Source organism: Eulemur rufifrons, chromosome 2, assembly GCF_041146395.1.
Source record: "Eulemur rufifrons isolate Redbay chromosome 2, OSU_ERuf_1, whole genome shotgun sequence".
NCBI lineage: Eukaryota > Metazoa > Chordata > Mammalia > Primates > Lemuridae > Eulemur > Eulemur rufifrons.
In genome coordinates, this window is record NC_090984.1 from 61,845,833 (window position 1) to 61,859,467 (window position 13,635).

General features: G+C 44.4%; 1 protein-coding gene across 2 annotated transcripts in view; it reads right to left on the reverse strand.

The window, feature by feature from the left end:
* Window positions 1-12,165, reverse strand: part of STXBP6 (syntaxin binding protein 6) — a 235,936-nt gene extending 223,771 nt beyond the window's left edge. For both annotated transcript variants that reach the window (XM_069463863.1, XM_069463857.1), the window contains exon 1: window positions 11,924-12,165. The gene's annotated coding sequence lies outside the window, so the exon portion shown is untranslated. The remainder of the gene's footprint in view (window positions 1-11,923) is intronic.
* Window positions 12,166-13,635: the final 1,470 nt, after the last annotated feature.

Below are 13,635 nucleotides of genomic sequence, written 5' to 3' on the forward strand. Positions count from 1 at the left end.
AGTACACACCTGTAATCCCAGTTACTCAGGAGGTCGAGGCAGGAGGATCACTTGAGCCCCAGGAGTTTAAGGCTGCAGTGAGCTATGATGACGCCACTGCACTCCATCTTGTGCAACAGAGCAAGACCCTATCTCTTAAAAAAAAAAAAAAAAAAAAAATCCAAATTGCCAATATACACAGCAAACATGCTAAACTTCAAACAGTAAAAAGAGAAATGTAAATTAGAACCATAATGATAGACCCCTATACAAACATCAAGATGGCTAAAATTAAAATAACTTCTCAGAGTAAGTGTTGGCAAGAATGTGAGCAACAGAATTCTTACTCACATCTGATAGGCATATAAAGGGCCACACTGGAGAAGTGTTCAGCTACACCTACTAAAGCTGAATTTATTCACATCTTAGGACTCAGCAGCTGTACATACACACACACACAATCAGAAATACAACCCTATATTCACCAAAAGACACACATGAATGTTCACAGCAGCATTATTCACAATAGCCAAAAACTGGAAACAATTCAAACATCTACCATCAACAATTGCAGTATGTTTATACAAAGGAATACTATCCAACAATGAAAAGGAATAAACTACTGCTGGATAAGAAATATGGATGAACCTCACAAACAAAATGAAGGGAAAGAAGTCAGACATATGAACCCATATAGAAGCAGAAAGTAGAATGGTGGTAACCAGGGGCTGAGGATTAGAGGAATTGGGGAAATGTTGGTCAAAAGATACAAAGTTTCAGTTAAACAGGGAGGAATGTTTAGGAGATCTGTTGTACAACAATGGTGACTCTAGTTAATAACAATGTATCACATACTTAAAATTGTGAAGGGTGTAGATTTTAAGTGCTCTCACCACAAATAAATGCTAAGTATGTGAGGTAATGAATATGTTAATTAGATTGATTACTAATTCCACAGTGTATACATATATTAAAACATCGTGTTGTACATGATAATATGTACACTTACATTTGTCAATTAAAAATAAAATTTTTAAAAAACAGAAAGCCAGCTATAAATTAAAACAAAAATATGAATGTATGTATGTAAAGCTCAGAACTAGGTAGAAGTGACCCATGTGTGAGAAGTCAGTACAGCGGCTGCCACGGAGGAGGGAGTGGCTAGAAGGGGCACGAGGGATGCCAGAGCTGCTCTCTCGCTTGATCTCTGTGAAGATCAAACAGATGTGCTTCTTAAAAGGAAATTCACTGAACTGTACCCACATAATTTATACTTATTTCTATATTTGTTATACTTCAATAAAATTTTTTTTCCCAAAAAAACAAGCCCACCTAGATGTCTCTTCCCATACAAAGTCAAACAGGGAGCACCATTGAAATTGTCCACTGGCATAAACGTATTTAAGCAGTCAGGGCTAGCACAAAGATCAAGAAACACCACGCCGTGCTCCCACCTTCAGGCCTGCTCCCAACTCTGTCACTTGTGAGCCTGTGATTCTGAGGGAGTCTGACTCTATTGGCCACAGGTCTATTAAAAAAACTGGGTCATTAAGTACAAGAGTCAAATGAGACACCATGAGAGAACTTCGTAACCATAAACAGGTATCCCGACATTCATTCTTAGGACATCAGCACATACCACAGCAGATGAGCTGCAGGGCAGGGAGAACTTGAGGAGACTTAGGAAGAGCGTGAGGAGCTTTGGGGGGTTACTTTAAGAGTTTTGGGGGTCAGTAGCATAGGTTCTCTAGGAACTTTCATTTCAGCTCAAATAGGAAGTTATCATACTTTTCATTCGCACAGTTGTATCACCAGAGCTGCTCTATAATAAGCTTTGTATCAAGAGCAGAGAGCTTCTCAGCTCGTGTGGAAACGAGGCCCATTTTTCATTTTGGAGGCACCGAGTTTCCTTTACTCTCAGTTTCTCCTCACTCTGTCTTCAGCTGCTTTCTGACTGTCTCCATGCAATTTGAAGTTTCTCGGTGCATATCTCTCTGGACATCTTATATCTCTCTTGGTCCCAGGTTAGGAATTAGGCCTTATCCAGGCAAGAAGGTGCTTGGAATACCAGCCTTGGCCCCACACAGATTCAGCTACTCTATGGCCTTGGTCCAAGGACTGGTCTTCTTCATTTCCTGGAAGCCTTTTAGAAACACTGACTCTCAGGCCCCACCCAAGACCTAGTGATTCAGAATCTCAAACCTGTCAGAATACCCAGGTGATCACATGTACAAAAGGTCTGAGAGGCACTGACCTAGGTCATATGGCTTGTAACCTAACAAACTCAGAGGCCTAGGACTAGAGGTCCCAGCCTTGCCCAGGTAATGGAATTCATCCTAAACAGCCCCTGTGTGAATGGCCTCACCCCAAGCCTGGTCCCATAGGAACGAGCCACGGTTCTATACCTCTTACTTTATTTTCCAAACTCTAGTCATTTTTCTGGAACTTGGGAGTAGGCAGAAAGCAGGTAGGGGACAGGGGAGGTGGACAGAAGTGAAGATGGAAAGGAGTATCTGGTCTTATTTCCCTGCAACTCTCAGGAAAAGGCAAGAGGCTGATATTCAAGAGCTGAAGCAGGGAGAAAAGGGGAGTCTACTCATGCTGCTACACACCACTGTGGGACCTTGGAGAAGCTACTTTACCTTTCTCTACCTCAGTCTTTTCAACTGTAAAATAGGGACAAGTGACAAGACCTACTTCTCAGAGCTTGTCATGAGGATGAAAGGAATCAATATTTGTAAAGTGCTTAGAACTGTGAACTATGTTGGTACACAACAACTTCTAGGTAAATATTAAATAAGAATTTCTTATTTTTATGTCATGGAGTTGGTTTCTTTTTGACAAAAAAAAATTAAGCCTAGATAGTGAACGGGAATCCCATTAGAAAAGCAGCTGTCCAGCTCAACATATTTTTATTGATTCTTTACCATATGCCAGACGTGTTAATTTGTATTCTCAGGAAGGAGTTCACAGTCTAGTGGGGTTTGAGAGAAAAGGCTATTCCTAAAAAAGTTAGGTATCTGAGTTCAGGATTCCCTGTTCCATTTAAAAATCAACTAGTAGATAGACCAGTGGGTATGTGGTTGGAAATGTCAGAAAAGGATGTGAAAGTCTCATTTCCTAGTTGGTAAAATTAGGAGAAATGCCCACTTTATTAGCTTTGAGCTCTTTATATAGATATCAACTCCCTATCTCCAAGGTAGAGTTTTTAATTATTGTTATAGTTGTATAAGGATTTAATTTTAAAAGGACTTACTTCAGGAACACCCAGCTTTTACTCCTAGCTTTTTCTCAGCCACAGGACAGCTTCCTTATTGCTATTTAATGATAGGGTAGATTAATTCTTCAAGAATAATATTCACTTCTTAACCACTAGGTACTGCTGGCTTTTAGCTTAGACTATACAAGGTAACACATTCCTAGGCAGTCTAAAAACAAAGACTAGCTCACTTATATATATCCTATCTGACCAAGCTTAGTTACTAGACAGTGGTTATGGAAGGTGACTGGATTGTAGCACACATACTCACCTGCCAAAGGAATCAGATAATTCTCACTTCCAAACAACATCTCCACCTCCACCTTCTGGAAGAACAGTAAGTCCCAGTAAAGCCTAGTGTATTAGGCTTCAACCCAAATATCTTATCTTTGATGATCTGATGCTGGTGCAACATCCCTGGCATTGTAACAAAGTGAACAATCTCATTTTCTTCGAAATCATCAGGTGTTAAAGACTCAAACCTGCCAATCCATGAAAGACTCAAACAAGAAGGTGGAACAGGGTCTCACAGGATAGGGAGAGCAATGAAAGTCAAAATTCGAAGACTGAAAACTGGTTTGATTTATTGCACTTGTGGCTTTGTTAGTTTAAGTCTTTTTTTTTTTTTTTTTTTTTGAGACAGAGTCTCACTCTGTTGCCCAGGCTAGAGTGAGTGCCGTGGCGTCAGCCTAGCTCACAGCAACCTCAAACTCCTGGGCTCAAGCGATCCTCCTGTCTCAGCCTCCTGAGTAGCTGGGACTACAGGCATGTGCCACCATGCCTGGCTAATTTTTTCCTATGTATATTTTTAGCTGTCCATATAATTTCTTTCTGTTTTTAGTAGAGATGGGGTCTCGCTCTTGCTCAGGCTGGTCTCGAACTCTTGAGCTCAAACGATCCGCCCACCTCGGCCTCCCAGAGTGCTAGGATTACAGGTGTGAGCCACTGCGCCCAGCCTAGTTTAAGTCTTAAAAATTATTTGTATATATTGTTTCCCAGAAGAAAGTTAAAAGGATCTGTCAACTTAATTGAAATGTAAACACAATCTCTTATTTCCTCCCACTGCAAATGATAAAGGAGACAGAAACAGAACAAAAGTTAACAATCACCAGCTCTCCTTCGTAACCTGTGAGGACACAATGCCCCGAACCAGCACCATGGAGTAATGGTGTATCCTTTACAGAGGTGCCCACGATGCCCGCAAGCCCACCCCACCAGGAAGGCAGGCCAGCGGGGTGAGAATTCATCCCATATAGTGACAGAGGAAGCTGTGAGTCATGACAGCAAGTGGCACAGGCTCCAGGTGGGAGAATTGCAGCCAATGTCAGGTTTTAGTTTCCAATTCTTCCTCACCAATTGCTCCCCATTAACCTAATTCAATTTAACTTTCCCAGAGTTAATAGATTCATGGGAGGTAAGCTAACGAAAGGCCCAGATTTTCTGAAGTCAACAATGAAGCAAATATTTTCAACCTCATCCCTGGAAACTTTAACTCATGCTGCTAATGAAGCTCAAAGGTTTGCATTTTTGCTCCCTTTATTTCCTCTGGCTTTCCTATGTGATAAGTGTCAATAAGTGGGGATGGAAAGCAGCCAGGCAAGGATGGGCAGATCCCACCACCCCAAGGAAAGGTAGCACCACCAGAGAAGCTCAGGGATGACTTTATGGTCAAAAAGAAACCAACTCCATGACAGCAGAGTAAAGACCAAACATGTTGACTAAAAATGATCCAGACTCAGCTGAGACTAGCACAGAGACTTTACCAAAGCTACGGTAATTTGAAAACTAATAAGCAAATTAATTTTGCCCTGAGAACTAGGATTCATACCCTGTCTCCTACACCCCGTCCCCATGCCAACCCCACCCACACAAATCAAAAACCTCTTGGCCTTGGCTTTCCTCCATACATTTTGTTCTTTAATCCTCACCACGGAATTCTCGGTCCCTAATGGGCAGAAGGCAAATAACATGTAACACTCCGGGTACAACATGCGAGGCACCTTTCTATGCGTTCAGTCTTACTCTGATCTTACAGATAAGAAATTGTGGCTCAGATGTGAATGACTTGTCCAAGGTCCCACCGCACAGCAACAGTGGAGCATATTTCACACTCAGCTCGGACCCATTCCAAAGACATCTTCTCTACTCAAAGTGTGATCCACAGAGCAGCAGCATCCACATTGGGGGAGCTTGTTAGAACCGCAGAATATCAGAACCCATCCCAGGCCCAGCGACTCAGAATCAGCATTCTGACAAAATCGGCAAGTGCTTCCCGAACACACGTTTGAGAAGCGCAGCTACACCACACTGCTAGAGAGAGAAGCGTGTCTCTATCCAGGGCTCAAATGCCTCAGCCCCAGTGGGTTAAACCTCATTTAGTATCATGACTCTTGGACCTAAATATGTTGATGTTCATGTAATGCCAAGTACCCCATGAACCCTGTTTGGAAACAGGTTTTTTAAAAAGAGGCAGGGAACAGTCTTGACAGAGTTCCCCAAACAAATTAGAAGATGACATTAAAATGTCTACCACAGTCAAATCTTAGGGGAGAAGCTAAACACAAGCTGCATAGTCAGCATGCCCTCTGGTGGATCACACAGGGGAGCCTAATTATGGAATTCGTCTCCAGAGGGAAATCCAGAAACACACTCAAATTTAAAGATGACAAGGCATTTGCCATGAAAACTACCGCCACTGACTCAGGAGCAACTTGGAACAAAACTCTTTTAACTCAGAGAAAGGACTTTTGGATGAGACAGTAACAGGAGAATCCTAGAAGATGCAAAGACAAACAATGAGAAATGAATAATCCAGATATTTTTTCCCAGTAGCAGGAAATTTGACTTGAAACTGACACCCCACCCCTGAATTTTTCTCATTACTTTTTTTCACTCTCCTTTGGTCCCAGCCACCTTGTTTTTTTTTTTTTTTTATTGAGATACAATTCATACACCATAAAATCCACCCTTTTAAAATGTACAATTCAGTAGTTTTTAGTGTATTCACAAAGTTGTACAACCATCACCACATTTAATTCCTGAACATTTTCATCTCCCCAAAAAGAAACCCCATACCCATCAACAGACACTCCCCATTTCTCCTTCTCCCCAGCCCCTAGAAACCACTAATCTAATTCTGTCACTATGGATCTTCCTATTCTTGACATTTCATAATGGAATCATACACTATGTGGCCCTTTGTGGCTGGCTTCTTTCACAAGGCATGTTTTCAAAGTCTACCAGTATTGTAACATGAATCAAAACTTCATTCCTTTTTATGGCTGAATGGTTTCCCATTGTATGGATATTCCACATTTTGTTTATCCATTCTTCAGTTGATGAACATTTGGGCTGTTTCCACTTTTGGGCTATTAAGAATAAGGCTGCTATGAATATTCATATACAAGTGTATGCAGGAACATGCTTTCAATTCTCTTGGGTATATACCTAGGAGTGGAACTGGCCATTAGGAAGCCAATATTTAACATTTTGAGGAACTGCCAAACTGTTTTCCAAAGTGGCTGCTCCATTTTACATTCCCGTCAGCAATCTAATGTACAAGGGTTCCAATTTCTCCATGTATTCCACTTGTTATTATATGTCTTTTTGGTCCTAGCCATCCTGGTGGGTGTGAAGTGGCATCTCACTGCAGTTTTGATTTGCATTTCCCTAATGACTAACGGCCCAGGAATACTTCCATTCTTGAGTTCTGTCCCATGCACGCCCCCTTGCTTTCATCCCGAGTGCTGTGCCTCCACTCCTGCTTATCCTCACCATGCTCTCCTGTCATCCATCACTAGAACTCCTCTGCCACTTCAGTGCATTTACAGAACAAAGGAAGAACTGAATAGGTTATTTGACCACCACCACAGATTCACTAAGTCTCACACTGTGCCAGGCACAATCCTTTTTCTTGTATGTGCTGAAAATTATTTATATGCAGGCACAAATACAAGTCTTCACACTCCTGCTTCGTTATCCCCCAACCTAAAATGCCCCTTCTCTCTAGAAAAGTGCTACCCACTATTCCCATTAACACAATCAAGCTCCTTCAATGGAGACTTTCTTTGCCACCACAGCTTAAAATATTCCTCTACTCTGAAATAAAAAACAAGTAATCACCTATAGAGCATATTCATCAATTAATATCTATATTTAATGTATGACCCTAAATATTAGACATTATACTAGGTGAAACCACCCCACCCATAGATGGTGTTAAACAACATATTAGAATTGTTGGAATGTACTAATTTAGTGATGGAGTCGTGAAGGATACTTACATAACATTAAAAATGTTCAGCGTTCTGGGAAACGTTGACTTAAGTAAATATAACCAAGTTATTGTTGTTGATATTGTTAACTATAGTACTTCTCAGGGTTTTTGATATAATGATGCCCATATTGAGAATCTCTATAAGAGGAAAAATAATAGGCAGTGTTTCCCAAATTGGTATGTCCTTGCTAAAAGCACCCCTATTAATAACCACACCAACAACATTCTTCCAACATATTCTGGGAACTGCTGAGCTAACTCAATTGCTGCTCAATTCTATTGGCTGGATAGCATGGAATAGAAACCATATTTTCTAGTGGGGTAAGCAACTAAATTTGCTTTGTTTGAGGATGCCACCAATTGGTAGACAATCTATTAACATGCCAGGTTACAGAAAAAGAAGAGAAACCATACGTTAAATGTGTTCATAGTTTTTAAGACCCCTCTGGATTCTGAAATTGGAAAAAATATATCTTGGAACTGAGCTAGTGCAGTCTAACCAGAGTTTTAGTTTAAAAGCACCCTCTAGGAACATTGAGAATAGTGGGCCAGGAACGGGCCTTGACTCTCTGTGACCCAGTAACAACAGCCCTGTTGACCAAAGAGAAATAAAGGATCACAATGACTATCTCACAACAGATTGATTAAAGGGAGCAAAGACATCATGTACTGAGAAAAGTGAACAACAGTGATAAGAGGCTTCCCTCACACACTGGAAAAAAATCCCAGCAGCAAAAAGTAGGGGTAACACCCAAAATATAAACATCAAGTTATGGGAAGGAATTTTAAAATAGAAATGTTCCCTACTTATATTAAGTGGGAGAAACCATTTAAATCAGCTAATGAATCTTAAGTATTACAACCTGAAGGCTATTCCTTCACCGAGTGCTGATTACTGTCAGGAAGACAGGTTTGGGCCTTGCAGTTTTATCTATCAGAACACTAAGTGGTACACTTGAGTTTTTGAATAGGTTTCTGATTTACTGATAGGTTTCTCTAGTGCTAATCATTTTAAAACTAAAACAAAGCACAAATGGACAGCTTAGATAAAGCATGATGGTCAGCTGGGATCCCCTTTGGCAGAACACAAAAGCTAGTCAAAGTGCTGACTGACCTCCTTGAACACCTAGTCCATTTGGGTGCTACATTACATAAACTTTATTTCTTCCTTAGGATGTTATCGCAAAAACCCTCCTGACTCAAGCAGGCTCCTGAAGACTCTCTGATACAAAGCAGTTAAAATTCAAGGCCACAATCTAGGTCATCATAAGTCATGGCAAGCTTTCAGCACAGAACCACGGCTTGGGAGACAAGAAGAGCTGAAGATTGGGTTGAGTCAAAACAGTGCTTGATTATAAACTAAATTACAGAGGACACCACACTGATACTGCACAGCTGCCCTTGCAAGCTGGCCTTCCACTCCCTTGGAAAGTGAGAGAGGGTCTCAGCCACTGCCAATGCCACCTTCCTCCAAAAGTCTTTCCCTGGGTCTAACTACCATGGGATGTCTGTAATGGGGTGTACTTCATGCCACCCACCACCCACCCAGGCCTGGGTAAGCTGTCCATTCAGGGAAGACACCACTGCAAATTCTTTTCAAACTTGCTCCTAAATGATTTAATCTGTCCTCCAACTACAAGATTCAGGTGGTCAGAATTGTATCTAACCTTCTTTCCTCAAATGTCTGAGGTCCCCAAAGGAAAGAAATAAGGTAGTTATTGGATGTATCAATATAAGGGTTGCCAATCTCAGAATACCCAAGAGTGATCCAGAAACCAGACACTAAGTATTTTACAGTATGAAAAGAAGGGGGTAATCCTATCTTTTTGTAAAATTCATTCATTTGAAGAGCAATCAGAATTATTAATATTAAAACTGGACAATGGTAAGTAGCACAGGTATTGAAATATAAAATGCTTAAGGGAACTAACTTCCCAAAGTGCCCTAAAGAATATCTGTCTTTATATATGAGGTAGTAACATAATGGCATTTCAGAACAAAGCTCATCTCTCTTACTCTCACCCATAAGTAAGTGATTCCACAGGCAGGGTCTATAGCAGCAATAGCATTATCCAGAACAAGTTAGAAATGCAAATTCTTAGACCTCCACCCTAGACCTAGAGAATCAGACTCTGGCAGTGTAGTCCAACAATCTGTGGTTTAACAAGCTCTCCGGGTCTTTCTGATGCCCATGTGTGAGAACCACTGCCCTAGGATTAGGGAAGACGCAGCACCTGGAGTGGCTCAGGAGCCTGCTTAAAGCCTTATTAACTGAGTGAGAAACTCACCTGTTCTTGCCTCCAACTGGCACTGGCTTTTAATCTCATTGACTGATTTCACAGATGCTGCGTTGAGTCCTTACTTCAAGGTCACTATTAGAGGTCAAGTCTAGAGTTCCCAGGATCTGCTGACGACTTCATCAACCTTGGATCTCAAACTAAGGCCTTGCTGATGTGCCAATTCTGGGGGCCAGGACCATGAATGTTGATAAATCAACCCTGATCATCTCCTAATCTATATCATGCTGCCTCCCTCAGATAAATATGAGGACTTGAGCTCTGACACTTAAAAGACAGATGGATTTTAAGATAGAGTGGGGAAAAAAGGTAAATAGCTACTTCCAAAGACTCAAGCAACTAAAGTACTTGATGAGGAGTGGGTAGAGAGGAGAAGACTTAGATGTCTTCTTATAATTTTGGATTAATTAATTCAAAATACCTGAATAAAGAGCACAGAGATAATACCTAAGACTTGAATGGTGCTTTAAAGTTTCTTAGCACTTTTCATTTCCATTATTTCATCCAAGTCTCACAACAAACCTGCAACGGAGGGAGATAAGGCCACCATTATTCCCATTTGACAGAAGAGAAAGCCGAAGTTCAGAGTGGCTAATATTTTGACCATCAGCACTGTCATCAGCTGTAAAGCTGAAACTTGACCTCAGGTCTGTCTGACTCTAGAACTGTGTAGCATATCCACACCGTGTGATTCCCACATCTGGAAATCTGCCCCAAAGCAGACTACCCCCAAGGAAAAAGCAAAGAGAAAAGCATGCCGCAGAAATGGTGACCCCTAAATCCTAACACTTAAGTAGTGTAAGAATGTCCCTTTAAGAACTTAACACACAAACTCAACAGCCAAGGTGTTCAGCCAAAAAAGAAAAAAGAGAGGCATATTTCTAGCCTGCATAATCATTTCTGGACCGATTCCCACTAGCAGCCTCCGAGGCGCACAGCGGCTCACTGCCTCGGCTGAAGCTCCTCCACCCCCTATGACAGCACAGCTCTGACTAGTGTGCAGGCAAAACCCCAAAACTCAAAACAAGAAGTGAAAAAAGTGGAGCCAGGGGAAACCGTCGTCATCCTCCACACCCTTGCAATCTGCACAACTCCAGTTCCACGGTCCTGGGGTTGCCCGACCCGCGATCTTGGAAGCCAGTGGAATGAGGTGGATGTTCCTGTGGCCCCACCGGCCCTATTCTTTCCCATCCAGTGCCCGAGGAAGCACAATAGAAAGGGGAGGGGGTTCGTTTTAAAGTCCTGGAGCCAGAACCAAAGGCAGATACACCCCAGGCGTCCTATCCTAAGAAACAATGTCATCCCAACTGTCCACCTCCAGGCACTGTCCTCTGAGACGATGAATAGGATGAGGTAGTAGGGTGCCGTGAACCTTTGGAAGGGCCAGAGGAACAATCGGGCCATCCACCTACTCCAGCCACGTTGCCCCGCCGTGTGTGTGAGGCACGATTCCGGCGTGGACTGCAGGCGCGAATTCGGAACCTGGCGCCCTTGACCACGTCTGAGGTCTGGAGAGGGGGCATTGCCCGGTGCTAAGAGCCCAGGGGGCAGGAAGCCGTGCCCGCCAGAAAGGCCCGGCACAGTTTTGGCAGCAATGATTTTCCTAGAAGACGCCAGGGTTCGCAAAGATAGGGGTGATTCGCAGGTTTCTGCCGAGGGCAGGGGAGCTCAGCCTAGGGGCGCAGCGACCCACTGAGTTCCCCACACTGATGGCCTCGAGCCGGCACCTTCGGGGCCCATCCTACCTCAGGGACAGTGAGGAAACAAGGGCTCCATCCTCAACTTTCTCGGAGGGAACTGCTCTGCTCCATGGCTTGTCCAATCCTGCTCAAACACCCGGTCCCAGCTCTGGAGCGAAGCAGGGACCCAAGTCCCTCTCTGCGCGCACAAAACAGTTGCACCCGGGCGCGCAGCCTCATCTCCCGCCACCCGCCAACTTGAAAGCATCTCTCTGGGCGTCTGCCTACTCCTCTAGCCCCGCAGCCAGCCCCTACCCGAGCCGCCCGCATCGGACGGAGCGCCAGGCGCCCCAACAGCCAGGGTGGCTGCAACCGCATCCCCCCGGGCCTGGCCTCCGCCTTGCCCGCCCGGGTCCCCACGCCCGGGCCCTACCGTGCAGCCTGGCTCGTGTCCCGGCAGTGCCAGTGCGCGGCACGCGTCCCAGCCGACGAGGCTCCTCCCCGGGGGCTGCCCCGCGCGGAGATCCGGGCTCCGGGCTCCGAACAAGGCTCAGCCGACCCGGGTGCTGGCTCCCCGCCGCTCGCGGCTCCCGCGCCGCCTCCTGCTGCCGCGCGCGCAGAGGGAGGGGTGGGGGGAAACTCCCGGCAACTCTAACTCCGGGCGCTGGAGCTCCAGCTGCAGCCGAGCGCCCGCCCGCCGCCGAATGCGAGCGCCCGCGAAACAAACCTGCCCCCGCGGCTGCCTCTGAGCATGCCCAGTGCCGCCGTGGGCGAGCCCGAGCGCCCTGGCCCGGGGCAAAGAGCAGCGGCAGGGGGCCGGGAGCCGCCCTGGCTTCCAAAGAGCTGGGGTGAGGGGAGGAAGGGAAGGGCCAGTGCAGGGGCGGGCGCCCCGAGCGAAGGACCAGGGAGAAACTGATCAGTGAGTGAGGGCCAATGCGAGTTTCACAGGTTGTGGGAAGTTTGTGGGCTAGGAAGGTGGGCTGCTTCTATGAGCCTCTCTGTAAGACTATTTTCGAAAGGACAACCAGGAAACATTTACTCTCCCGGAAAAAACGAGTGGACCCAGCAGATGGGTTTTTATCCAGTGCACTCGTTCCTTTATGCTTAGGATCCCAAACTCAGAGCTAATGGGGCCTGGCAGGCAATGTAAGTGAGTGAAATGGGAAGGAGGCGAACCGGAGCGCCCCAAAGGCAGGGCCGCTGCTCTGCTCTAAATGCCCCCTGCGATCATGCACGAATTCCGACCTGGTTTTGCTAGATTTTCTGATTTTTCAAGAAATGATAGAGATCTAGATTTTTTTTCCATGTAAAATATCCCTATTTTTAAATCTTGATAATAAATTCAATCTTTTCAGAGCACTCGGGACCAAACAAAACATGTCTGGGTCCGTTTCTTGCTGAACTTCACAGACAACGATTTGAGAGCTGTGATTCTGCATTCTTTTAGCAAAGAGGTGCCGAGTGCCCACTGTGGTTTGGGAAGGCGCTGGAAAGGATCCAAGATGATTCAGACTGCCTTCAAAGTACTACCAGTTACTAGGGGAAATGGGTTTTCCTGACAGAAGAGAGCTACAGATAAATGCTGAAGCATTCAAGAAGGGAGAAGTTACTAATGTAGAAAGGGGTTGTGAGAAATAACGTTTGGGAAACATCATTAAGTATCTAAGTGGGGAGTCACTGCAGGATCAGTAACAATGCCTCTGGAAGGCATTCTGGAGTGTGAAGCAAAAGGAAAAACCAGTAATACTGACCTTGTGTTTATTTGAAATTTTGGTATTTTTTCATCATGCATTTTTGGCATTAATTTTTATTTTTTAATGCTGCATTAAAATATTAATCTTGATTACTGAATTCTGTAGTGAACCCTTAAATTTTGCGTCCTTCCTCACCCTAGCCTGGCCCTGTTGAGGTGTTAAGTGGCGCTACACAGGTCTGGTTGGTTGGAGTATAAAGGGCAAGAATTAGCACAGTGAAATGGGAAAGAGGGTTTGAATAGTGGATGGGGGTTCAGGCAGAGGGTCTGATTGCCAGTCTGTGGCGCCTGCACTTTATAGGCTGTGTGGAGCTAGCAGAAATGCTGGGGGAAGAGAGTGGCATAATCCAAACTGAACTCTAGGAAGGTGGGCCCTGCAGCAGACCCAGGAA